Source organism: Aphis gossypii, chromosome 3 (assembly GCF_020184175.1).
Source record: "Aphis gossypii isolate Hap1 chromosome 3, ASM2018417v2, whole genome shotgun sequence".
NCBI classification, from domain to species: Eukaryota; Metazoa; Arthropoda; class Insecta; order Hemiptera; family Aphididae; genus Aphis; species Aphis gossypii.
Genome location: NC_065532.1, coordinates 2902348 through 2929026, shown reverse-complemented (window position 1 = coordinate 2929026; position 26679 = coordinate 2902348). Strand labels below are relative to the sequence as shown.

Genomic DNA, 26679 nt, shown 5'->3' with positions numbered 1-26679 from the left:
GATATACGAAATTTTTAATTCCTTCAAAATATTTACAACTTATAGCTTACACGCCAATATGATACGTAATTATTAATCGTATTAAATAAATTCAAGTAAATATGTCAATAATTAAAATGAATAAAAATCAAATTATTTATAACAACGTGTGCTTACATAAGATGATAAAATGTATAATTTACTTAGTTGCTTATAATTATTATAATTGTTTCCAGTTTTAATTGTACTCAATTCTAACTTATGAGTAAGTAAGTTGAGTTTAAATCACCTGAGAATGAACACCAATTCCGTGCGTGTTAAACTATATGGAAAAGTGAACTTTTGAAAACTAGTTTTATAACTGGATAAATTCTTCATATTATATACTATATAAATAAGTAAATCATTATAAAAACATAAAAATCTTAAATTATTCAAGCATTTTTAACACGTATGAAGTCAAAAATCAATTAATTAGAGTTCAGAAATCTCTGTTACAGACATTTAACGGAATAAATAAATTTATTGTATTGTTGGATATAATTAAAAAAAAAAATAATAATAATAAAATAATTGATGTTTTAGCGATTTATAATAATATTAACTTTAGTTAAATAATTATAATCATAATATTCTTGTCAAAGGTCAATCTTATTCGTTAAACACTTATCCCAATCATACTCAACTTTAAAACATGATTGAATGTCCCGAAATTAACCAAAACCATATTTAATTATTATTTTAGAACAATATTAAAATAATAACATTATATATAAATATAAATCCCACGTACACAATTTATTATATATTTAATATTTTATTTTTAGAACTATATGTTTTTAAAAATGTTTTCTAAAAACTTTAATTAAATAATATACATACTTTTTATTGTCTCTTGAAACGTTTGTGGAAAACAATGCTATGCTTGAGTTTTAACGACATCATAATAATATGCTGGTGTTAATGTATAAATTCATACAAAAAAATAAAATAATATTATTATAATTCTGAGTCATAATGTACTAGTACCTAATTATCAAAAAAAAGGTAAATAAAAGGCAATATATATTTTATATAATATAAACTACAGTATAAATTGCATATTATCAATACATCACTAGTTCAAAAATTTAAGTTTTGAAAACTATTTCACTTCAAAAAATATATATTTCAATAATAATAAAAATGTACCGTTATGTATGTCACAAAAATGTGTACATTGATTTTTATACTAGTATAATATTTATAATTTGTATTTAAAAAAGTAGATAATATTATTTTATAAATTTAATAATTTATTTGTCAATTTCGAAATAAAGTGTAATAATATTATCATTGGTTTTTTTTCAAGAAACAAATTATATTGAGAGTACCTACTTGGAAAACAATCATTAAGAGGTATACCAGTAGTTGCGATTATCACCTGTGACTCCAATTTATTGTTATTGTTATTTTTTTATTGATCAATAAACATTGCTGATAAGACTATACGTTTTATTGTTTTCAGTGTTTTATTTTATTTTTTAAATATATTATACATACCTGCAGATGTGAATATTAAAACTATATTCAACAAAATTAGTTGTTTTTAATGATTTGGTAATTGTGTTACATTGGTTCGTTCTAGTTCTATAGTCAAGTTCAATCTGCATGTAATGTCGAGGTAAGTCGTTGCCGTGTATGTTTTATTTTGCTAGCATGTGCTATTTACTGTCATATTGTTTTCCGTAAATATCGCATTGGAACGGTTTAATTTTTGCTAAAAGAAATCTATGATTATTCAATTTTATAATATTCAATAATGTATAAAATTCAATTATTAATAGGTTTAATACATATTTCTGTAGATATATGTGTTCGTGATGCAATTTGGAAATATTTCAGAAGTTAAAAGTAAAGGGTTTTAAAACAAACAAATCTTTAATTATTTCTTTAGCAGTTATTTTAACTTAAAATTGACTAAATTTTATTATATAATGTAATGTGGATGCGATCACAGAGCCTGATTTACCAAATATATGCCCCCCCCCCAAGACAAAATAAAAATAAATTTTTAATTCAACAAAATAATATATTATATTATATTAAATACATAGTTAGAGGTAGTCACTGGTGGGCCCAGGACAAATGTCTATTTTGTTCGTGCGTAAATATGGCATCATGTGGTTATTAGGATTTGAAATGAAATTCAATCTAAAAATATATGCACTCATGCGTTATTTATAGTATAAATTGACAAGATTTGTTTTTAATACTTTACATTTTCTAATTAAATTCAATAGGCATATCGACCAAAAAACTTACTAACAAAGTTTGTTTAATCAGTATTTAATATGTTCACTTCAAACAAATACCAAAACGATACTTTTTTTCGACGATGTATACGAAACAGTCAAGTTTACATTTTGGCATAATGAAAAAAGTATCAAACAGTTTAACTTTTTTTGCAACTTCTATACCTAATATTAAAGAGACTTATATTAATTAGTATGTACTCGCAATAAAAATGTATTACGTCATAACACTATCATTATTAAAATAAGTCAACTTGTGTCTATTATTTTTTAATAAATTATATAACTATGAAAATTTGAAAATAATCATTTTACATTTAAAAAATGTTTTCTGAAAAAATTTCTGAATAATTTTAAACGCAGCACGAAAAAAAAAGTATTGACCTTTAATAATCATAGGATGTGTTCCATAAAAATCTAAAAAAATAGAGCACTTAAAATTACAACTAGATCCTTCTTTTGATAAAATTCAACAATTCCATATCTATAAATAATTCAGATATGATTTATATTTCTAAGTTATTATTCATTGTCTTATATAAAAGATATTATTATAATATTTATAAATATATCTACAAAAGAATTGGATAAATAAAACAAAAAAAAATTGTTAGAATAAAATAATATTAAAATAAATACTTAATATTATATTTAATATTTATGTATCAATTAATTATTAGAACATTTTATATTATTCTTAATTGATATTTGGCACATTTTTTTTTATTTATATTTATTGTTAGAATTACCTTGTTTTTAATGTATAACGTATTTTCCTAAAATTCAAAAAAAAAAATACATCTATAAATATTTGTTGCTGATATAGTAATATCATAAAATATGCTTGGTTTGGTGATTTTTTAAAATATTAAACCAGTATTAAATATATTAAAAAATATAAATTCTTTAAAATATTATCGTTATCATTATTATTAGAATTACACAAATATTGCTCTTTGATTAAAGGAACTTATCCTAAAAAAATATTACATCATAATTTTTAAACACAATAGTAAATATTGATTATTTTTTTTATTTTTTTTTTTATTATTATTATTTTTATAAAATATTAGGTATATTAGTTAGTATTAGTTCCCAAAAACTTTTTAAATTAATTTAATTAATATTTTAATCTGACGATCTCCAAGTTTAAACATCAATTTCCTAAAAGAATGTCGATACTATTAAGTTGATTACTCTTATTGTGAACGTGAAAATTGTTTAACACTGCAATACAACTACATACTTTTTTCAAAATAATAATTTCTATAGCTTGATAATATAATAATTAAACGATTTAAAATATTAAAATTCATTTGTAAATTGTTTTATATTACAATTGTATTCTAAATAAAGAATGAAAATTGTGTTCTTTTAACTATCATTAAAATATTTAGTTAATCTATAATATACCTACTGTAATGTATATTATCATTATGTAAAACTGTTACTATATATATTTAGTAAGATTTAATTATTACCGAAATAGGTTTTTAAGTTACAACAAACACATAAGAAATTCGTTATTTTACGTATTAATATCTAATTTTTTTATAATTTTAATTTCGAATGTTTTTAAAAAGTATTTGTGTTATTACGCTCATTTTTTCACTGTAATTCTTGTAAGAAAAAATTATACGAAACCTTTTTATTTTTAAAAATTAAAATGTATAGGTATGAATATTAAAAAAAATTATGAATTATTATACCACAAAAATATTTGCAAACTTTGATAAATTTTGTAAACATTACATCATACTTAAACACTTATAAAAATATATTATGACAACGTACTTTCAATATTTTATTAATTGGTTAATATACAACTTATAATGAGTTGTATATTTCATTTTTAAACTTTTTTTATAACAAAACTAAAATTGTATTATAGGTACAATAAGTACGTAATCTGAAAACATTTAAAATTCTATAAATAGCACAAAAATTCCCAAAATATTTTGAAAATCATTTCATGGTTATAATATGAATATTGAATACTCTACAGACCGTTTATGTCCCTAAAAATATAAAATTTTTCAGATATAACAAAAAAACTTAAATCGATATTATTGAAAACTGGTTTTGCGTAAATATTCCCTTTTTTCTTAATTTTTTTCCAGTTATTTTGAAAATTTTGAAATTTTTACTTTCAACCCAATTAATACCAACCAGGTTCCCTTTCCTACCAGAAGTTATATCAAAGTTAAAAATCAAATCATTTTTTCCTATTATAAAAATTGTTTTTAGACACAAAAAATAAAACACACATTATTGTAAAATCAATGCATTTATCTCTCCACTTATTATCTAAAATAGTGAACATTAGAATTAATATTTTTGTTTCTCTCACCGTTTCGTTATTATATTACAGTGACACCAAATTATATTACAGTTATAATAATATAATTTAAGTGAGAATAGTAATTATTATATTTTGTCTTATCATAATATATTTTATTTTGATCAAAATATAACATAGGTGCAACGTAATGCTGTGTCCAATTATCATATACAGAGATGTACAGTATACACATTGTGTTATACTTAAAAAACATCAAATTTTAATTGAATATTAAACCCATTGACGTTTTATTCAAGACTGTTGGCAGCATAATGTCGTTGAACCTAAATATTCTCAGTTCTGTGAAGTACACTGCACTGCAAATAACGCGGATGTAACATATTGCATAAACAAATACAATATTTGTTTTTGAAAAACATTCTAAACCAGGACAGTTGAACTTTGCAAGACACCCCATGTCCGACGGCGGAAATGGGATGTTTTCTGTTTCAATATAATAATAATAATAATAATAACATAACATCATTATGTATACCTACATGCGATAGACTGGCTAAAAAAAAAAATGCACGCTCCGAAGAGCACATACTATACGCAGTTTCGCCACAGGGTTTGACTTATCAAACGCACAAGTAGCACCATTATTGCATTACGGTGTTTTCTTTGCTCAGCGATAAATTTAATATCGACTCCAATATTTACCACCCCACTATATAGCCACCACCTCCAATAGCGCAGCCATTGCGTTATCGCCATCCCAATATTAAAGCGCAGAAAAACGTTGAAGACAATTTCGTAATAAATACAAAGAATAAACGACAATACGCTGCGTGTATAGTTGTACAGAATAGTAGAATTAAATGCCACTATATCTAATACGAATAATAGCCACATACATAATTTTACAATGGTTATGATGATAATAATATATTTTATATTGTAATTTAATCACTAACCTAACTATGTATCAAATAAATAAATAAATATTTTGCATATTTCTATTAGTTAATCGAAAATCTAGTTAATTAATATCAAAATATTTTTCGTTCGACTTAAACATCATAGGTAATCGTTTCAAATGTTATTTTACATAAATTAAGTAGGTACTATGATATGTTTTAAAGTAATAACGCATATATCTAAGTTTGTATTAATATAATTTAACATTTCGTCTACCTATTTTCAATGTTTTGGATTTTTTTTTTTTGAAATTATATAAAACTAAGAATAAACATTTATTCATTTTTAATTTGTTTTCGATCATTACTATGTTTTATTAGACAACAGAAATTGTAAAACTTTTCGCTATTCTAAAAACTTCATTGATTTTTTTTATCCGACAACATTCATAATTTTGGATTTTGAGAAGTGAGAAATACATTAATTTTACTTTAATTAGTATTTTAAATCCTTTAGATTTATTTTATTTATGTTTGAAGACACAATATACTATTTTTTACATTAAAAAAATATATTTAATACTCAAATGTGGTATCTGTTAGCAAATATTGTTGATACTTTTGGGAGGTCAAAAGTAAAATCGTACAGTACTTTTGAAAATAATTGGGGGAAAAAGTAGGAAAAAACAATAAATCACAATCACAAGATTGTTTTTTAAGTAAAAATGCATAACATTTTCAATTTTAATAATCAAGACTTAAAAATATAAATTCATAATTGTTTTTTATTAAAATTTTAATTAAAAAAACGACGATATTAAATATTTGAACTATCTCAAGCAAAAATATGGATATATTTTATATCTTTATTAAAAATATTAGTAGTATAATCGAAGAGATTTGAAATTTTTCTTTATGTCTTGATTATTATTTTCTATACACAAAGATATTCCTATCGCGTACAACTAATTTCAAAGAAAATAAATGAAGTGACAAAATATAATTATAACATGAAATATACTTGACAATATATTGAATATATATATATTATATATGGTTGAAGGCAGACAGTCTCCGCTTAGAACGGTTTTTCGTATGTAATAATTTACATTTACTTCAAATTTGACACATAAATTAAGGTACAAACGACATCTAAAACTGGACAGCAGTGTGGTTAACCAAATTTCTACCTTTTCATTTTGCATATTTCATTTATTTTTAGGGATTATTAGCGTAAATATTTAATTGGTTTTTAGGTCATATCTATAATAGTATCTGCCCTGTTCTAATCAAATACTGTCATGAATAATATTATTCCCATCACGGTTTCGCCAAATAAAGCAAAATATGAGAATGGTTATGAAAAACCGACGAGCGAATCATCCGACAACAACGATGATTTTATTATACTCATTTATATATATATATATATATATGTATACATATATATATTTCACCCAAGTCGTTAAAACGAATCATATTGGCACGCGATGCACCTAATAACATTCATACCACGAAAATCAAATCACATATTGTAATTTCGGCGGAAAATTTGACGACACCGTGTTTGCAAAAATATACATTGCAACGCGCGTGCAAGCTTTAAATTACACTGTGGTTGAGTTTCGTGCACCGTTACACGTCCCACGATTACTTTATAATGCACACCCTAATATGCGAATATTAATATTCTATTCGTATTAGGTATACCACAATGTGTACGATGAACTAACAAATGGTATTTAACTCTCTGAGATCTACAAATTGGTATATCACACATATTATATTATGTAAATTGCCGTGAGCGTGTTATAAACTGCCTATCAAAGATATCGAGTCACGGAGCTGATCAACACACAGCTACAATTTATACGCGTTTAGTATAATCTTAACATACCTAATTAAAGTCATTCACAATATTTTAATAAATAAACATAAATAATTGATAATAATACAATTGCATCTTAAAACGTTATTGTTTCAACTAATTTATATTATCGACACCAGAAATTGTTTGTGTATTTATAAAGAGTTTAACTGTAACTATATATTAAGTACCTAATATTCATAATAAAATTCTCGGAAAATAAAAACTAAAAAGAATATTTTTTCATCAATTTTGTTTTTTTATGCAAGTATAAGTATATTATTTTATAAACTTGAGTACTAATTACTGATTATAAAATATACAATAACATCATACACTTTTTTTATTTGCACACTTTGCTGCTAATAAATATATTTTTGTTTACATTAATTATTGTCGTTATTACTTATTAGTTTCCCATTGTATAAATGTATAAAAACATTATTTTTATAATAATATTTTGATAATGCTATCTTTACTTTCGTCATAAAATATAAACTTTCAAAATCATTAATTCGTTGTCAATAAATCAATGTAGGTATTTGTTAGGTTTTTGAATTATGACCGTTTGACGTGACATATGTTTCATAGCTAATGGAAGTTTTTATAAAAAATAATCCAATTGCTTAAAAAGAATTAAAAGATTTGAACTTTCAGAGAAATGAAATATTGAATTTTCGAGTAAAATAATATAGAAATATTTAAAGTACTTTGAGTCAAATTATATAAAAAGAATAAATTAAAAACAAGTATAAAAAGTTATGATTTAGTATTTAAAAAAAAATTTTAACGCTTACATACGTTTGAAAATCAACTATTTTTATGCAGTTTTTGTACGTTTAAAATTTAATTTAACTTAATGTGAATTTCATCAGTAAAACTTTGATGATAGACATACTTTGTTTATGAAAATACAAAAAGGAATTAGTTCACAACATAAAATATATGCGCTTAAATACTAATACATTTCAGATATTTTTAGTGTGAAATTATTGGTACTTCCTTTTAGTAAGTATATTATTATTATTTCTTAAAACTAACAGATAAATAAAAATGATATACCAAAATATAGTTTAAATTAATATTATGTTATTATAACATGATTTAAATTATTATTTATTTTTAATTTATTGTGTTTTTAACTACTTAACAAATTTAACTTGTATATTACACCTATTATCTATTAAATGCTTGAAATTACGAATAAAGAATTAATAAACCTAACACTAACTTAATTATAACCCATTATCCTTCACAATAATATTGTGAAATGCAATTATTTCATATTAACAGTTTTGAATATATGTATATTCAAATAAATTATAGCCTATTAGTAAAATAAAATTATTGATTTGTATATAATAGGCAGAATAATATATATATAAACATTGAATAAATATATATCTATTAAATAATGTGCTTGTACGAATCATAACAATTTAAAATGTGTATCACACAAGCAAAATGCATATATGAAAATAAATATTTTAAATATTTTACATATAGATAAAAAATAAAAACATGATTTTCAATTACCTATCACTGAGAAAAAAATGAAAACTACCTACATTATAAAAAAAATATATTTTAACCAATTTTTAAACACAAGTAGTAAAATAAATTATTATTTATATTTTGTAGAGGAGGTACATCTACATTCTTTAATTTAATGTCCAAACAAGCGTTTACTGAAAACATCTTGTCAGCATTTTACTCCATCTATATTGCGAGTTACGTGCAGGTAGTTAAAAAATAAAGATAAACATTACACATGGACGATTTAGTTAAAGCTCAAATAACCTTCGGCTGACTGTTGATTCTAGTGTACTGCATTTTTTTTTCAGCACTGTAGCACAGTGTAACACATAAACAAATTCACATATATTTAAATTCAAATTAAAATAATAATATTATATAGCATAAATATTTTTTATACTGTACCTACAGTTTACACGCGTATATTATTCATTATAGGTACCTAGTTGTTAAATTTACTAAAACTTTTTAGATATAATTGAGCAAGCTATTTTAACAAACTGATGCCGTACGAGTTTTAATTTTTTTTTCAATTTTAGGTTATCATATGCCATAAAATAGGATAAATTTAAATTATAATGAAAAACATTTAATATTTCAAAGTATTATTACTTAAATTTAATAAATATGAACTTTACTTATTTATATCTGTATCTGTGTATATAGGTTTATGGCTTAACACAAAATACAGATAATAATTAGTATAAATCACTAACGAGTTATAATTTAAAATGTTTTTCCGAATTTTTTTTTTTTTTACTAGTTTTAGTTGATTGACGTTAAATATCAATTCATATTTTAAATTTCCTATCAGTGGAATACTTTTACTGAATTGATAATTTTAAATCAAGTATACAAAGATTAAAATGTTTATCTTATGGATACATACGCGATGGTTAGTTAAAATACATAACATGTATTTTGTAATAAAACTACTCCTAACAACCAGTGCTTGAAATTGTTATGAACTTATAAACATTATAGACTCACTCGTGACAATTCACTAAACACAATAGACCATTTCATTTTCATACCAACAATATAACAATAATCAACCATTATAACATCATTAAAAACATATAATTGTTACGTCTCTCAGTTATTCGTATTTTAAACTATTAAATGTGGTATACTAAAATTAGTTTTTTATCACTAAAAAAATATATCAAATCACATAATTCTACAAAATAATTATAATTGTTCGAATTTATTACATACGCAGAGTATAGTTCAAGAAATTACACTATGAACAATTAAAATAACTATAAAAAAATATACTATTAATATACAGAAACTAAGAAAAATATCTGTATAAACTGTAGTTTTCTTCAATAGTTCTTAAACGTTTTCGTAAAAAGAGGCTATAAGAAATTAATAAAAAAAATGACTTTTTAAAAGTGCTATCTGTGCCCAAAATATTTAATCGAAAAACTTGGTATGTTATTTTTCAAGCAATTTAGCTTTATCAAATAATTTTAAAAATATTATATTATATAAAAAAAATAAATAAACAATATACTCCCAAATATATTTAATTATTTGGAATAGGGTTTTTTCTTTTACGAAAAATAATTAACCCATAATCACTTAAAATAAATAAAATGTTATTGTCAAATTTTAATTTGAATAAACTACATAAATATAGCCAATTTATATTATTAACACTGCATTGTACAACATTAATGACTAATAAACAAACATGCATGATCGTAGGTATGTCAATATTCAGTTATGGGACAGGGAGTTGTAGGTACAACGTATTCATGTACTACGTGTAAACTGATATACATAACCACTGATATTGTTGAAAATTCATCCAATTACGAATTATTTGTATAGAGTTTGAAATTTGAATTTTTATAACTTTTTTTAGCATTTTAAATATTTTACTTTTGATCAAATTGCCTTTGGTTATATGATATATTCATACTATTAGGTACCAACAACACATTTTAATAGTAAAATAAAAAAAAATATTGGTCTTTTGTTATCATTTAAATAAATATGTCATAGAATAAAAAATAAAAATATTAAAATTGACATTAGTCGATTATTATAATCCATAAAAATAAAATACAGATTTGGACTTCTTACCAAAATAATTGTTCTATACAACTTGTGAACTTAAAATTCTCAATACGATTGACAAAAAGTAGGAATTTTGATAATAGATTTTTGATTTTTGAATTTAAAACAAAACTATTTACACTCTTACAATACCTACTGCCACACTAAGTAAATTTGATAAATTAATATAATATAATGCATGGTATTAAAAACATTATAACTCATGTCTCATCATTGATAAGTAATCACTCATTAGTAACACCATTTAAATTTTTTTAAATTTTATGTATTTTAATAATATACTCGATACTCATTCAAAATTGAATTTTCATAACATAAAAATTCGAACTTAAATATAAAAATAATAATTTTCAAACATAACTGTTATATATAGATTTAAAATTACTTGATCTAAAAGTATCAAATGTATATAATGGATTGTAGTAAAATTATTTCAAATAATAATGTATTACTAAACAAACATTATAATTTATAACTATAAGAAAAAAAAAACATTGCAATTTATAATGCTTAACACCTTTTAAGTTTTTATCTTCAAATACTAGAACCGTAGAAAGCTTTAAAGTTATCCACGTTATATGCAACTATGTGCTAAAACGAATTTTATTACAGGTGCTTAAGAACAAAAAACTAAATTCCCGTAGGAATTTAAAAAGCTTTAGAATCCATTTTGTCTGTTTATGTGTATTACAAACTACAAAACCCATCTGAGATAGGTATTCACTATTTTACTAATGAACTATTTTTACTTTTGATAAAATTATTATTTTGTCATATTCTTATAATATATAATAATAGATAGGTATCTACAGAATTTGCATACAACACAAAAACCTACCTATAACACAAATGTTTTAAAATTAAGGCTAAAATATATAAAAAAAATCCTAAAACTAAATTTATTACAAATATATAATTAATATTATATATGTTGAACTATTTATTTATTGAAATATTGAAATGTTTCATAGCAGTTAAAATATTTAATAAGCATCATAGTTGCAAAATGGTCACGATACACAACATTATGGTCTATCAAAATATGAATATTATATAATAAATGATAAAGTTTCCATGATATTGATTCAAAAATAATGTATTTAAATAATTATAATTTAAACGAAAAATTTAAAAAATATTAATAGATTACTTACTCAAAAAGATATTTCATCTGTCTATAAGGTAGAAACAATAAAAAACATTGTGCAACGTTCCGGCAAGACACATGTTTTCAATTTGATGTTAAATTTACATAGCTTTGAGTTTTATTTGATTGCTTGGAGTTATATATTTAAATATGTGTGATTACTGAAGGGTGTAAGATGTAATTTTGTTGAACCTAAAAATCAAAGAAAACATTGGCAAAAATAAAATTATGTATTTATGATACCTATTGAATATTAGTACATATGTACAATATATAACAGGTTGTTTAATTATGAAATAAAAATCATACTGTAAGGAGAGAAAAAATCATTTAACAGATTTAAACTAACAAAAGTAAAACTTACATTCATTGAATATGTAGATTTTAAAACGATCAGTATATTGTAAGTTAAATCTTAACTATTCGCTTAAACAAATAGGGTGCAACGAAGCCTTGAAAATACGATTATCGTAATAGCCGTCCATACAACAAATCAAACCGAAGCCATTAATAACTCTGCTATAGAACATATTAATAAAATTATTAAAAAAAACTCAATAAACAAATATTACATAATTTTTAAAATAAATTTATTTTACAAACTATGATAACAAATTCCATTATTGAAGCAGCCATAACCTAGGCAGAAAAAAGATAAGTGTATATATTATATAGTACATATATAAATATATTTATTAGGTTTATATTTCAAAACTTTTATTGAATAAAAATAATTTTAACGCAGATTTAATAAAATAAGTAAACTTACCCATGTACGCTAATATTGTGTGAATTTATTAAATATCATACACACAAACCAAAAATCTAAAGGCAATGTGTAATTAAACATTATGTTTGATTTATTTCTTAAAAATCCCAAATAAATTTCATAAAAGTTTATAATAAAATTAATATGAGGTTAAAAAATACATACTTTTTCAATAAAAGTAAAGACAATGATTACTACAAAATGAACAGAAAATCAAACTATTCTTACAATTGTATCAAAACATGAAATAAAAACAACAATTATATTTCAAGAATACATACCGGTCCTTAATTCTGTCTAGAGAATGTTAAAAATTAAAATACTGATACCAAAAATAATTTAAAAAAAGCAAGTAAGTGGGTACCGCTCTACTGTACATTAGATACCATGTGGATCACTATTATATATTCTAGGAGTGTTAAATTTGAATCCAATGATAGCAATCATTGTATACGAAAAACGATTCTGAACGAAGATGATTTGTCAGCCTAGGATGTAATTTCCAGTGGTCGGTGAAAAAGGTGGTTTATGTTTATTTAATGGCCCGAATACACCAAAATTTAAGTTCTTTTATAATTATTGTAAGCTAAACTTATTAAAAATCGTGTATTAAAATTTCAACTCTTAGGTATTTATGCAAACATTTTTATGAATTATACCTACAAAATAATTTTCAAATATTCATGATTTTGACGAATTTTCGTCAATATTTGAACTTCAAATGCTAATAAAAATAAATTGTGCCTATGTATTCTTATAACTTTTAAATCACTATAAGAGTAGCTTATGAGAAACTTTGTATTAAATTATCAAGTATTTTTATTGGGCCAAAAATATTTTATCAAGACATCAACAAAAAATGTTCAGAAAAATTGAATATTTCAGTTGTCTATAAATAGCTCAAAAAAAGTCAAATATTTTGAAAATTAAATCATGTAAAGAAAATGTCAATCTAAATAACTGGTAAAATTTTCAAGTATCTACGACTTATATTTTTTGAATAATAATAAATATTTAAAATCGTTTGAAGATAAATCGTTATCGTTACGATATTTCGTAAAATTTAAAATTCAAACGCACTTAACATTTTTTCTATAATGATGTTTCGAATTTTCTCTACAGATACTTGAAGGAAAACTTATGGAATCCTTAGTTATTAACACAAAAAATTTTATGATTTTTCAACTTCCAAATTACTTGCAAATTTTCGCGTTTTCGACAGATTTTGTAAAAATTTGAACTATAAACGCTTATAAAAAAATTGTGACTAACAATTTTTAATTTTTTTTAGCTTCAATAAGAACAATTCATAAGGAACCTTGTATTAATTTTTCAAATTTTTTTGGTCATCGAAAATTTTTTTATTGACACTTCAAAAACGAATTCTCAGAAAAGTCGAAAATTTCAATGGTCTATAAATAACCAAAAAAAGTCAAAATATTTTGAAAATTTAGCCATGTATTAATAACAGTATCATAAACATGTGGTAAAAATTTTAAGTATTAACAGTGATTAGTTTTTGAGTTATAACCATATAAAAAAATCGATTTGGTCGAAAACTAGTTTTGCGTAAAAATTCTCTTTTTTATCATTTTTTTTTTTTTTTGTTTTTCTCGATTTTTTAAAAAAATGTTGGAAAATGTTTCCTTTAGACCTCTTTAATGCACTAAGATATTCACTTCGCCATCGGAAACCACCCCCAAAGTTTGAAATTGAAGCATTATTTCGACTAGTTATGCTGTACACAGACACAAAAACAAAAAAAAAACACATTTCTTTGTAAAATCAATACATTCATCACTTCGTTCAGAATCTAAAAAAAAATCAAAGGTAAATTTATTGTTTAAAAACAATAAAATTATCACTTGTAAGAAGTACAAATAATAAAAAAAAAATATATATAAGTTATAAAATGTAATTATTTTAATAACATAAACACAAAAGTACTCTTAATAATTAATAAATTAACAACTCGTCTTGGAAATTGGAATAGTATAATCTTAGAAATTAAAACAGTATGTTCTTAATATACAATACTAGAAAATTAACCTTTATAATACTTCGTGACATAATCATTAAACTAGCTAGGCAACCATTTCGGCAATTTTATAAAAATTATTTTCATATACTTAACTAACTGTAATTTTTTTTTATTATTATTACTCATATTATTATGTACGATTTGGTTATATTTTGTTAATTTCTATAAGAATTATTATGAAATACTAATTGATATTTTAAAACTATTTTACACGAGTATACATAAAAATACTTGAATACAATATATTTTTTTAATAAAAAAAATAATAAATAAAATATCATCAAACGTATTTTAATTGTAGTACTAACCTATAAATCGATATAGATCATGAAGTATACAAATATAATATAACAAATAACAATATAAATTTGTCCAGAAAATCATTGTAAATTAATACATTTTCTATATTTAATCACAATATTATTATATTAATATTTAAAAAAAAAACACTATATTATTATTTTTTACTAATAAGTACTAACTTATAAGAGATAGTTTCTTGAACCGAATATTATCAAGATAGTAGATGATGGGAATATGATCCAAAATATTTTACATGAAATTAATATTTAAAAAATATATACCTAATAAATATTGTATTATAATAAATAATTTCATACCTAAAATATTATAATTTTTATCAATAAAAATAAGATAGAAAAGTTAAAGGATTTTAATTTTTTTTTTACAAATTATTTATTAAGTGATATTTATTTTATTTTAGTGATAATCAATAGACTGCCAAACTGGAAATAATTGGATACGTATGAATCATATTAAAAATAAACATTTAATGAAAAATTAAAGTATTCGAATACATTAAATATGCAGCGATAATACACAAACTGTACAACACATAACACAATAAAAAAAAGTACAAAATATGAAACTTAACAGGTAGTACAGGTAGTATGGGATGCTCAAAAGAATAAAATTAGAAAATTTATATCAAACCATTAATAAATTGAAAAATATAATTTCTGACTTAAACAAAATCAATACAATCCACATGTATATTAAGTTGTTTAGAAATAAAAAATTACAATTTTTATGAATACATTTTATTGCGCATATACAATATAAATACTACACGTACATACGTTTGAACATTAGAATTTCTTATTTGAAAACCAATTGGTTTAGTAGTCACCATATGCGTTAGAACTTAGAAGTAAAACTTCAAAAATAGAGCCATACATTTGTATGATAAACAATAAAAATTGAATAGAATTTAACAAAATGTATGATGCTTATAAGTAAACATATATACCTAGCTACAATTTTTGAAATTATTATAGTTGAGTTAAATGTTTATATAAAAAATAGAACTTTTAATCTTTGCAAAATAATGTCACAAAATCTATTATAGGTGACCAGTTTAATCGTATCGAAAAAAATATCGTTATACTAAAAAAATTAGTTTTAATAGTTCCATAATTTAACAAAAACAAAAAAGTCAAATCTCAATTTTAAGATAATAATATATTAGTTTATTAAATATAGTACATATATGTATTATATGAAATCAAATTAAAACATTTCAAGACGAAGCATTTTTAAATTTGTCTGCATTATTATTTCCGTAAAATGGTCCATTAAAATATAAAAGTCTAAAAATAATTTCAGTTATTTATTTTAGTACAAAATTCTATTGAAAATTTAAAAAAACAACAACATCTAAAACAATGATTTTCTCTTAAATTATAATTTATCATATAGTTTGGTGATTAAAACATAATAATATAATATGATATAATATCAAAGACGTTTTACTGTTTCTAAAAAAATAATATGATTAGTTTGTATTTTTGGAATTAGTTACACGCCTAAGGTATCTACTATTATTAAAATATAAATAGCTTATTGTTATTTTATAATATATTTTACTGCCGTTTTTTAACACTATACTTAACTGGCGCAATGATATAGTTGATAAAGTCAGATATTTCTATAAAAATTTACTCAATAAAAATAAGTATAAACTATGAACTACATACTTATTGAAACATAACAAAAAATTAAACCATCTTGCATTGATTTACTAATGCTTTTCTGAAAATGAGATGCAGAACGAGAAGTAAAATACGCTACCTTTACCACTCATCACTCATTAGTCATTACTGTTAAATTGCTGAGGAAGGAGTGAGTAACTCCTGAGAAATTCGTATCATTAAGCTTAAACTTTACAACATGCTAACTGAGTCTATAGTGATATACTAAAAAGTTTCACATCGAAAATAAAATTTAAAGAATATTATCTATTATTCAGAAACTATAATGATATTTTTTCAAAATTTCGTCGATTTGTGGTTACAATTTGTATTTTCTGCAAAAACTCTATTGTTGATATTTCATTAATGATAATATTATACGATTCCTTAGCACTTTTAAACACAGACAAAATAATGCCAATTGACTGTTATAATCTGATACTATTATCATACTTAAAAAAGAAAATAGTATATATTTGTTTTTGATTATCAGTCTTCGACATATATACTCGTATACGGTCATTAAACGTAACAATACATTACATTATTATGATATATTTATTATACGTGTTGAGTAATATATAATAATACATTGATTATATAGTTAATAATATTAACATTAGACAAAGGTAATACAGTAGAGAATATAAAGTGAATTAAACAAAATCATACTTACGTAATATTATATTATACTCATTTTTGAATTATTTTTTTATTTGTCTGATTACATTATATTTTGTTGATAAGGAGTGTTTCCAATAAGAATTGTATAAGTTTGGAGACATTGTTTGGTTTTGATACCGGTTTAATGTTCCAGCCAGATTTTCGGAGAGTAAATTTTCTTTTCTTCTTGTATTTCTGTATTCTGTTGTGCAGTGATTAACAGTGAGAGATTTAGTAAATTATACAGTAAAATAATACCAATACTTAGGAGGGGAAATACTATGAATAAACCGAATAACAAGTACAAAGATTATAATATCATTATCTCCAAAACAGAAGTCACATATTGTTATAACCTATATTATAATATAATATATTATTTACGTAAAATATGATACCAATGTCAGTAAAAATATTAAACAACTATTTAATATATATATATATATTATGTGTTGTTGATTTTTTTTTTTATAAAATACTTCGTATAGGCACATTACAATATGTAATATATATTATACATAAATATTTTTATACAAATAAACACAAAAGACTAGACAAAGTGCTTACAGGATTATTCGTTGGTAAAGTAGTTTAAAAATCTATACTATACATGGCACCAGGTGGTGTCGACAACTCTTTCCCCTAATGGCGAAGCCAATATTAAACTTTTATACATATATTTTTTTTTATTTTGTATAATTTATGTACCCAATAACATTTTTTCTTTCTAAATTAAACATGAAATATAAATTTGAATTTTATATAGATAATAAAAACAAATTTATGATTCATTTGGTTTTGTGAAAAACTAAGTAAAATTCTATTAATTAGAAAACATTAAATTTATACATAATAATATAACATACATTTTTTTGAATTGCTGTTTCACATCATATGAAATGTTATACTCAAATACTACATTTTCCTTGAATATTTTAAGTGATTGTTTATAAGTTTCAAACATAATTAAATGGGAAACAATAAAATGTATTTTTAATATTTAACAATATAATAATTTTAATTGCAACATAAAATAAATAAATGCTAATATATTTTTAACATTTCCTAATCAAAATATTATTATATTATATTTATTTTATTTATATTAATTGTAGTGTATTATGAATTATTTCAAATATAATAATGCATATTTCCACAATTGATCGTTTTAATTTAATTAAACACTTTTACAATGCTGTTAAATTACATCGAAATTACATTAAACAGTTAATTTGATTATTTTGGCATTTACTCAAGTACAACATAGAGTCATTTTTTGAAACCATACAAAATATATTCAAAAAGATCAAATTAATTAATTCATAATATTATGTCCAATAAATAAAAATTTATAAAACTTAAAAATTCATTTACCAAATAACACAATGAACTAAATTATAAATTAAAAAAATAATTATTATATTAATTATATTTAGTTATATTATATCTTCTAAAAATATTTAATGATAATTTTTTATAACATTTCTAGTTTTATACTACGTGCTGTTCATCTTTTAGCAACTTAACGTCGACTTTATCTAGTAGACTATTATTATATCTTAAAATATAAACACTATCATGTATTGAGTATAATGATTGTAATATCTTGTAATAGGTATATTGTGATAATGAAAGTATTATGGTGTAAATTAAATGTGGTAAAAACCACTCACTGGGTGGCAATTAATGCAATCTAATGTCTATACGAGGGTTATATTATTGATTTGGTAGTAAAAATAGAAATATAATTAAATGTTTTATATTTATTATTTTTTGGATACTTTGGTAATGGTATCTACTAACTACATACATATTAATGCACAATATTAATAGTTTCATAATTATTATTTTAGTGATGTTCAAAATCTTAATTTTGTCGATGGTTGTCTTTAAAAGTAAAAAGTATTTAAATAAATATCTATGTATTGTTTAGCACTTGTTGGTTATTTTAATATACAATTTTTTTTTAAACATTTTAAAATTTAACGTTGGGTTTTGATAAAATATCAAAATAATGACTTTTTACAAAGAAAATCACGCAGTGCTGATCTAAAAGCGGTTTCTGCTTTTTTTTATACTGTATACAGAACAAAGAATCTAAATGCTCCGTAAAACGGTTACTTATTGTTATAGAAACGATACAGTAAACATCATTCAACGGAGCAACAACGGCCGAAACAAATGTTCCTCAGCGAGTGCTTTAATATAAAACATTTATAATAACATTTTTTATGATGCATAAATAAGTATTACTCGTTTTTAATGTGTTTGTTCTGTGCGATTTCCCAGCCATATAGCTTCCCACGCCATTGTTTCTAATGGTTCTTTTTAGTTTTAATTGCACATTCATTCGGCAGTGCTCCGATCAAGGATCGTAGAAATTCACTGATACACAAACACACATTTAACATAGTGTGTCCTCAATGTCCTGGGACGTATTATTATTTTTTATATTACACATTTCACGTCATGTCACATTAATTTTAACTGGCATAAGAGCTTTCTACATCCTCGATTGTTCGCTACTCAAGACCTTTTATAATGCAATGCAATGAACCTGAGAATAAAAACCAATTCATCATGAATTAATGATAGATAAGTGCAGTATTTGTACGACGCTTTGTTATCATGATATATTTATCTATTACATGCTAAAGTATAAACAAGAGTACTACTGTCTACTATTTATTTTGTAGATAAGATTTTTTTTATCTATTTTATCCTTTTACGAATAAGTGAAAAAATTATACTTATTAAATATTATTATATATAATAAGTCAATAGTAAGAAATATTAAAATAAACTAAATAATATGATTTAAAGGGATATCCAAAAGGTCCAATATCAGATGATATGGTTTAAAAATTTATTTAAATTAATTGTAAGTATTAAAAAACTTAATTTTGGATAAAAAAAAAAAATGATAATTTCAATATATTACTGCTTACATTGAGAGTCACACTCTTTCTTACAAATAGTCAGATTGATACTAGCTATTGTATAAAATACAATTTATAATAATATCTTATTTTTAGTATTGATATAGTTTACTAATATAGCACAATCATAATTAATTTTGTATTTTAGTATACAATTTATAAATCTCAAAAAAATGGTATGCAACAAGAGTTAAGCCCTTTTAATATAATATTACGCATTATTTACTATATTATATACTGTAAAATTGACAAAACTACGCAAATATCATTTTATTTACATACTTAAAATATGGCTTACGTCATTATAATTTTATATTTTGTAAGACTGTATATAATATTTATAAAATAATCATACTACGTAATAGTTAAATATTGATAATGGTTTATAATTTATGAAGACATATGAACTCCTGCCTTTAAAAATTAATCAAAATTATATTTATTTTATTAAAATGTATTGTACTTTTAACTCTTAATATACAATTTTTTCATAATACAGCAAAAATACATAAAAAAATATTTGAAAATTATAACTATCCGTGTAAAGTTTTACACTCATCACTTTGGTTACTTGTATAATCATAGTACTATGTATATAAAGAAAATCGCTGATAAGAATAGATATTATTTTGATATCTAACTTAACTTTATATTCGTCGTCAGATTTGATTTAGAAATACATGAATAATACTTTATGGAATTTAAAAATTTAGATAAATATATATTTTGTTTGTACTGGATAGGTATTTATACTTTATGAAAATATATTTGGCACTTAAATATGGCATATTATTTTACTAGGTGTACATTGTAGAAGTTTCTTGTGTGTTTAAAAAATATTATATATTACTGGACCTATATTTTAAGGTTAAGTATAATATTGTTGATTACTTCCATATATATATATGACATATTTTTGTCGTTTATTAATCATAGCAAGTTTAGAAACAATAACTTAAAAATATATATAGCCAGTGAGTTTTAAACTTAAAAGATAAAATATTCGCACTATGTAATATTGAAGTACTTAATGAATAGTCTAGTATAATAAAATGTAGAATGGTGATTGTGTGGGAGGGAAGTAATTTACAATTTATTATGCTGGTATGTGTTTAAAAAAGATGAAACATTAGTTAGTTCTTTTTTATGAAAAGTACAATACACTTATCGTTTTACTATATTAATTTATTATTGTATAATTTCGTATACAATATAAAGAATAACTTAATGAAATTTTGTCCGATAATAAAAATGCATCATTTTTGAAAGTACAATGAAATCGTTGTTACAGACAGCTCCCATTAGCAAATGCGTTTTCTATACTTAGCAAATGCTTTTAAATCCTCAAAAGAAAATATAATTATGCACGTAAGGTAAAAAATTTACACTCTCACTTGTATGCCATCTGAATACTAATCGCGGAACCCGTTAATAATTATTCCCAACAATATAATATTATTAATGCCCATGGCATTTAGATTAAAAAATTATTTTGAAACAGAAAAAAAGATGATTAAATAAAAATTGAAATCGCAAAAGATAAAAATATAACGAATTAATAATAAGCAAAAAGTTGTATTTATTTGAATAATCAAGTGTATTCAAAACTCAGGTAACGAATAATAAAAACAATTTTTTAGCTTTTAATTATCATGTATAATTGTATAATAGGTACTACGCTGTTGGGCCATTTTAACACCAAGTGGAATTTTTCTAGTAGTAACACTTACCTTGGCACGTATATAGTTATCAATGTTTTGAATATTACATTTTGTAAAACAAAAACTTAAATTAATGTATTATGCTTTATTGATACTACTTATTTTATTAGTTTAATAATACACGTAGTTTTTTAAAGAATGTTTAAAATATACATAAATATTTCAATAAATAGATTTTTTTTTTATCTATTTGAAGGTATCAATTTAATATAACAACTACAAAAAAACCTACATGAAAATTAGCATTTTTAAATTCTGGAATATTTTTTATCAACAGATACGCTTTTAAATCGTTTGGGATACTTATTATTCAGTATTTAGTATTTTTACTGAGTCATCAAAAAGAAAAACTCATCAAAATTAAAACTAAAATACTCAAAAACTTAAAAATTAGATTATTTTAATTATTATGATTCATTAAAACGCATTATGTAGAACATTCAATATTACACACGATAAGGATATGTAGTACACCGTATAGACTCATAAGTTATGAGTTGGGAGCGGGGATATTTATGCTCAAAAAAAAAAAAGAGAGAGATCAAGTGAGTAACACTCTGCTATATAGTAAGTCACTATAATTGATGTATTAAATTTGAATCCAATGATAGGTATCATTGTATAAGAAAAACGATTCTGAATGGAGATAATTTCTCAGCCTAGGATATAATTTCCAGTGGTTGGTATAAAAGGTGGTTTATATTTTAATGGATCAAAATTTAAGTTCTTTTATAATTATTGTTAACTAAACTTATGAAACATCTTTTTCTATATTTTCAACTCTTAGCTATTTATTCAAACTTTTTTATAAATTTTAACTTCAAAATAATTTGCGAATATTAATGATTTTGGCAAATTTTATCGTTACTCAATTTCGTAAAAATTTAAAATTCAAAAGCACTTAAATTATTTCCTATGGTGATGCTTCGAGTTTTCTCTATAGCTCCTTGAAGTTTTACTTATGGGAAACTTAGTGTTGAAATTTTTAACTTTAGAGATATAAACACAAAAAAAATTTTGATTTTTCAACAATAAAATTACTTGTAAATTTTCGCGATTTTGAAACATTTCGTAAAAATTTAAACTATAAATGCTTATAAAAAAAAAATTGTGACCAATAATTTTGAATTGACGAATTACGAATTGATTTTTTTTTAACTTCAATAAGAAAAACTCATAAGGAACCTTGTATTAAAAATTTTCAAGTATTTTTTATTGACACTTCAATAAAATTCTCAGAAAAATCGAAAATGTCAGTTGTCTATAAATAGATCAAAAAAAGAGAAAATATTTTGAAAATTTAACTGTACATAGATAACACTAATATAAATATTTGATTAAAATTTGAAAACTAGAATTTATAGTGATTAGTTTTGGAGTTACAACCATAAAAAAATTGATTTTTTTTTTAAAACTGTTGGAAAATGTTTACTTTTGACCTCTATAATGCACCAAGGATATTCACTTTGCCATCGGAAACCACCCCCAAAGTTTGAAATTGAAGTATAAAATAAAAAATATTAAAAAGTGATTCTTAAAATTACCCAAGCTTTATAAACTGTTATTGAATTGTTTGTTAATCTGAAAAAATATACATAGGTACATTTATATTTAAAACCCAAGTAGGTACTAACCAAGCATTAAAAGATTTGAAAATACACCTAGGAATTAAAACTGGATACCTAATCAATGTATTTTATTTAATTATCAAAAGTAAAATTTACATTATAAAACAATCCCATCAGTAGTAAGAAATTTAAATTGAAAAACAAAATTACATAGCCGCGACGATTTGGAATTTTTCAATAATTTGAAATGAATAAGTATAAAGCTTTAAGTAATATACCATGTATAAAGTTTCTATTAAAACTCACTTCGGGCGAAAACGATATTAACAAAATATGGAACACATCTGAAATATTAAATATATTATGTAATGACAATTAATATTGTATCGAGAAGTACTATTGTGGATTTTTCCAGTTTTGATAAAAATAATTGTTGTACGTTATCGGTAAATACTGATTATTGGCGTAATATACTAAAAAAGCATTATGTTTATAAAAATATTATCAAGCGAGTGAAAGTTAAACAAATATTCTAAAATATGCAAAATTAAATTGGTAATTTGAATTTTTTGAGTGATTAAACAAATATGGTGTTGGATTAAAAAATATGCTAAACATATAAACATCCGCTTCTTAATTATGAGTAGGTAGGTACCTATTAGTTATCAGCATTCGGCGTATCCAAAAATTGAACCAAATATTATCCGTACGTTCTACCTTGGGCCATAAGATTACATATTAATCATATTATACTACCATAGTTAGATTACTGCAGTATATATTATATATAAATGAGATGGAATATAGAACACTTTAACCCTAAGTCATAACGGAATAATCAGTGGTTTTTTTTTCAAAAAGTTTCTATTATTCTATACTTTTATAATATAATTTTGTTGTGACATTAATACTCATAAAATAAAATATATAATTAATTATTTCATTTAACTTAAACATCTTAATATTTTTATGTCAATAGTTTTTTTTTCAGAAATAATATATTTTATTTTTTTTTTAAGAAATGGTTCAGTTATATTTATATAAATCAGCACTAACTTTCCTAAAATGATCACAAAATAATGCTAATATATGCTAATATTATACTTTATAATGTATCTAGATTTTTTGAATTGCATTTGTATTGTACTTCGTTATTAAACATTAATTTTAAAAATATAATCATTAGATATCTACATCTGTTTTTGAACCTAAAATTGTAAAAGCAACTACAAATAAAAGAACCAAATTAAAAATGAGTATATACCTAAATGTCAAACAATGTTTATTTTAAAAATATAAATTATTACAAAATAAAAAAATCCCTCAGTGCATAATATTATTATTAACTTTTAATATAATAAATTTGTCTCTCGTATTTGGAAATATCCTTTTGTAATTATATATGAACAATAGCATAAAGAAAAATAATTGAGCATTTCAAATATTATCATTTTTTTTTTTTAAATTGTCAAACATAAAATAGCTTTAACAACTCAATCAATATTATATTATATAAAATTTTATCAGTATCAAATATTGACGTAAAATAATGAAAATAATGTGCTTTACAAATTTTATCATAATTCACAGGTAACAATATCTTGCATAAAAATACTGAAATAATATAAATCTATAAAAAAAAATAAAATGTTTGAGAAATTATTTTTTTATAATATTATAACAACTTATAATCTAACTTATACTAATCATCACTCATTACAGTTACGCTATCACGTTCTATATTACTCATATAAAATATAATAAAAATTATGCAATACACCATAGTTTGGACTCTAGAATATTAAGATCTGATAAAATAAATATTAGCCACTTAAACTAAGTAGTAAGTAATGATGATTTTTTTCAAAAATTCTTCTATGAAACTAATTTACGCTCGGTATTTTATGCCGATAACGTCATAACACAATGATTCATTATTAGAGTGTAATTAAAGACCATATTATTATATATTATTGCAATGCATTTTTTTATCTACAAATATTAAACCAATACATAACCAATGATGGTCAAAATTTTAAAGTTACCTGCAGTTTTTATTACAAATACCTACTTCTAACTTTCAGAATTTAGAAAAACTGTTTGACGATAACAATTAATCAATAGGTAGTCAAAATCCTTTGTTTCCGGAGCACATAATATTATGTACTATATAGTGAAACCTTGTCTGTTTTTTCAACGTTTCAGATCAAAAAGCCTGACAAACTTTTAACTACTTAGAGTTCCTTGATTTTAATTGTGTAAAGAGATGAGATACGATTTCAATGACTGCTTTAATAGGTAAAGTTAGAAATTAATTTATTATCTTTTGTATTTTTTTATGTTCACATGAAGTTAAAATATTAAACATTTTTAAAAATTAATTAATTTAATATCAAAATATTGAATGTTTAAATGGAATTTGGTTTCCAATCAAAGCCAGTAAACATATCTACAAATTCTAATAATTTTATAAAATTTAAATTGACCCATTAAAAATGTAGTCCACATTTTGTTCTAAATTTTACCTCCAAAAATATTATACTAACAAATTTCACCCGTGACCAATACGTATGAAAATAATTCTTGGAACTGTGAACGTATTTTTATACCATGAGTCATTAACCATAACACATTTACATCACAAGACACAAATACTAAATAATTTTTAATATATAATTATAATAAATAAATAGCTGTCCAGCAGTGGCACCAAAAGCTTAATATATAAAATATATTATCTAAATTATTTTATTATAATAGCAACAGCATTTATTTAAGGTGGAACTTGAATATTCATATTTAAAATAAAATAGGTAAGTAAGTAGTATGACATTATATTAACTAATTTGAATATATATTACAAATATGTAGAAAC

The 26679-nt window shown here is 22.6% G+C and overlaps 1 protein-coding gene and 1 long non-coding RNA gene across 2 annotated transcripts in view; both read right to left on the bottom strand.

Moving 5' to 3' along the window:
- LOC114128981 (hemicentin-2-like) overlaps positions 1-26679 on the bottom strand; it is a 364378-nt gene that overhangs the window by 326115 nt on the left and 11584 nt on the right. The window lies entirely within an intron of this gene.
- On the bottom strand, positions 1516-12646 carry LOC126551421 (uncharacterized). The gene is made up of 3 exons (XR_007605322.1): positions 12477-12646; positions 12120-12304; positions 1516-1738 (listed from the first exon to the last, which is right to left on the bottom strand). It is a non-coding gene; the product is annotated as an uncharacterized LOC126551421 (long non-coding RNA).